At 33.8% G+C, this 3,638-nt stretch overlaps 1 non-coding gene across 1 annotated transcript; it reads right to left on the bottom strand.

Annotated features, from left to right (window-relative positions):
- Positions 1-2,824: 2,824 nt before the first annotated feature.
- Positions 2,825-2,908, bottom strand: TRNAL-CAA (transfer RNA leucine (anticodon CAA)). The gene has a single exon. It is a non-coding gene; the product is annotated as a tRNA-Leu (tRNA).
- Between the last annotated feature and the right edge of the window lie 730 nt (positions 2,909-3,638).

The raw sequence follows: 3,638 nt of genomic DNA, 5'->3' as shown, positions 1-3,638 counted from the left end.
TGTCACACCTCCATTAATCACATCATAACTCAATATCCAGAAATGATAAAAATGCAAACTATATACCAAAATGTTCATTAGGATGTCTAGTTTATGCATGTCAGTTTTCAGCTTCATTGGATTAACCATCATCATTTCACAACCAAAATGGAAAGCAAGGTGCAACAAAGCATATGCATGAACAAACCCTAGGCAATTTAAAAATCCAACCGAGCACAAATTCTGGAAAAATCAACAAAAAATAATAGACATCATGAAGATCATTATGCAAAAAATCTCATATTAATTGGACAAGTATTTTTTGAGTTATGATTTTTTGAATGAGGGGAAAAAATAAAAAAACATGAATGAGCATACATGAATATGGAAGGCACAAGTGGGAAAAAAAATGCAAAAGCAAATTGGAAAGCGCCTTGGCTCGGATTCGAACCGTGTGTGCATTTGAAAGTGGCGCCAGGCTTAAACGCCGCGTTTCATTTAATTGAAACGCTGGCCAATCAGCAGCCAACACCTGGACCAATACATGTCCACTAACAACCAAAACACATGCATAAGCGCGCTAATGGATCAAACTCAGCCTGGAAACGAAAACCCTAGCTGTTCATCCTGTGTTCATCATGTTCATCAGCATCAAGAACAAAATATCATCACCAAAATTCATGAAACGCATATCAATGGAATCCTCTCTCAACATATATCACATATCCAGTCTTAATTCAACCTAATTCTACTCATGTTCAAAGATTCAAGCGAAGAAAGTTTCACATGTCAACATCCAAATCCACATAACTACCTCAAAACTCAATGAAAATCCACGATCTAAAGTTCATTACAACCAGCAACAAAGGATCTACAAGATGCATATCATAATTTCATGAATTAGAGCATTCGAATTTTAACCTTGCTGATGATGCAGAGTTGAAATCGTGTGAATCTGGCTTGGAGGAGCTGAAAGATGCTCTATAGTGCTGAGGAAGATGAATGAATGATGGACAACAGCTCAACAATGCTTAATCTCGATGGAATCTCCAACTGCCATGAAAGTGCTCAAGCTTCAACAGTCACGATTTGGCCTCAATGCTGCAGGATCTTGCTTCAATCTTCTTCGATTATGCCTGTAGATGATGAATAGAACAAGAAGCAAGCAAAAGAAATGAAGAAAATCGATGAAAAGTTGAGAGAAAATTTGAGAGCAAAAGTTTAGATCTGAAATTCTGAAGTTGTTGTTAGCATTTTCTGTTATGATTAGCTTTATATATCATGTACTAATGAAGCTCTTAATCATGTTTAGCCAAAACCCCAAGGATTAGTGAAATGGAATGATTTATGCAATTTGGCCAAAATACCCTCATGCACATGCTAGGCAATGGAACAGTGCGAATTTGTGATTGGAAATGAGTTCAAAACCTGTTTAGAGGCAAGTGTAATTGGTTTGAAGTGAAAATAATGCATATTTTTCAAATGGATATTTTCCCTCCAAAAATTCAAATTAATTCAAGTGAAAAATGCAATATTTTTGTGATGAGAATTGGTGAAATGTGATGCATGATTATGATAGTGCACATCAAGAGAGAAATGCTCCAAAAAGAACCACTCCAATTGGCCTTTTGGTTCAAAAGTTATGCAAGCTTGAAGTTCAAATTTCCTTGGCAATGATTGATCCATAACTTCTCAACCACAAATGAGAAATGGATGTTCTTAGACTTTTTGGAAAGGTAAGAGCAAGATATTCAACTTTCATGTTGGGAAAAATTTGATTTGAAGCTTGCTTGATGATGTAAAGTTGAGGAGAAGACCTTTCCATTTTTGGCAATTTGAAATTACAGGTCACTTACTATTTTTGGAAACTTTTCATCTGACCTCAAATTCTTCAATGTTGACTTTTGAAGTGTCAAATGAGACTTGTATGGACATGAATGAGGTCTCTCTAACCATCTCCCACCTTCAAATCCATGATTGAATGCACAGTTGACTTGTGTTGACTTTTCTAGGGTTTCAGCTGACCTAGCTATGCTCAGATGAAATCCAAGCCTCTACCACTTGAGATCTTGATTCAAAATGATATCATGGTTCACATGAACTCTTGTGAGTGATCAATGGTGCCCAAATTCTTCAGAATGGGCACCATCTATAGCTCAATGAATGCCTTTGACTGGTTTGACCTAATGTTGCTTCATCTGCAAGTAACAAGGTTAAATGACAATATTTTTGTACTTTTGGTTAGTAAACAAATGAAAAGCAATGATATACAAATGCAAAACATGCTTGGTGATCAAAAACCACTCTCAAGATACAACCCACCCACAAGGAAGAAGGAAAAGGTGCACAAAGATCCTTGAGGCAATGATATGATATGATATGATGCCATGAGGGATCTTAGGGACAAAATTGGGGTCTTACAGCCTTCATCATGGTGGCTTTGCAAAAATCATAAGACCGTCAACAAAGAATGTATGGCTAGGAATGATACTATTACCTAAAGTTATGTAGTTATTTTTTACTTACTCCACCAATCTAGATATCTAACTACTGAGAGCTTCCTCTACAATGCAAAAGAGAATTGTCTCCATGTCTCACAGCTCTAGAATAATTTAAAAACCTACAAATTTTCCTTTAATAAGTTATTTTATAGATGTTTATATTTATATGACTAATAATTTGTAGTCACAATTACTACATATTTTAAACAAAAATACTATATTATTCGAATACATATCACAAATTTTATCACGCAAATAATTTAAATTAAAATCAAGCAAAAGAAAATAAAAACAATATTAATAATAAAAATAAATTATTTCAAAAAAATAAAATATATAAGAAATGTCAGAAGTGGGATTTGAACCCACGCCCTCTTTCAAAGACCAGAACTTGAGTCTAGCGCCTTAGACCACTCAGCCATCCTGACTTACAATGTTAGTTTTGTTAAATGAAATTAAATATACTATTACCACCTTATATACTATTAAAATTAAAAACATAGTTAATTTTTTATTAGAAAGAGAAATTATGTATGATTTCCATTTTTTAGAATGAAGAAAGCATGCTCGGACAATCAACATTCTTTTATACCATTTGCATTTGACATTTTTGGCTTTCTAGTACTAGGGGCAATGAATATTTTACCAACAATTCAAAGGCTTTTCATATACATGTTATGTCTCGTAAGGGATCAAACATAATTTTTAAGATATATGATTTTGTCATCTAAAATAGATAACAACACTTCTTATTGTATGTTTGTCTTCCATTTATGTAAATAATATGATAATGTTCACTACACCCCATGTAGTGATCACCAACCCTATGGAAATCCAAATATTCCCTGTGCACAGTTCGAATTTTGGAATATGAATGCACCAATTATATAAAAATTCTAGGTAAAGGATAGGATAATCATACACTTATATGCTAATATCTTATAAAAGAGTTGAAAGAACACAAAGAATCATATACGAAGTTATACGGGAAAAAAACAATATGATGAAATTCACGATGCTCTTATTCCTTGTCTTAATGGTGCAACATCAGAGTCAAAATGGATGTGTTTCTCTGAAATGTGTCATCTTATAGCATGTTCATAATACCGAGTGTGTATTGATCCTACAAGATATCGTTTCTCGAAAACATTTTTCCCA

This window comes from Lathyrus oleraceus, chromosome 3, assembly GCF_024323335.1.
Source record: "Lathyrus oleraceus cultivar Zhongwan6 chromosome 3, CAAS_Psat_ZW6_1.0, whole genome shotgun sequence".
NCBI classification, from domain to species: domain Eukaryota; kingdom Viridiplantae; phylum Streptophyta; class Magnoliopsida; order Fabales; family Fabaceae; genus Lathyrus; species Lathyrus oleraceus.
The sequence above is the reverse complement of the archived record's forward strand: the minus strand, read 5'-3'. Positions and strand labels throughout refer to the sequence as shown.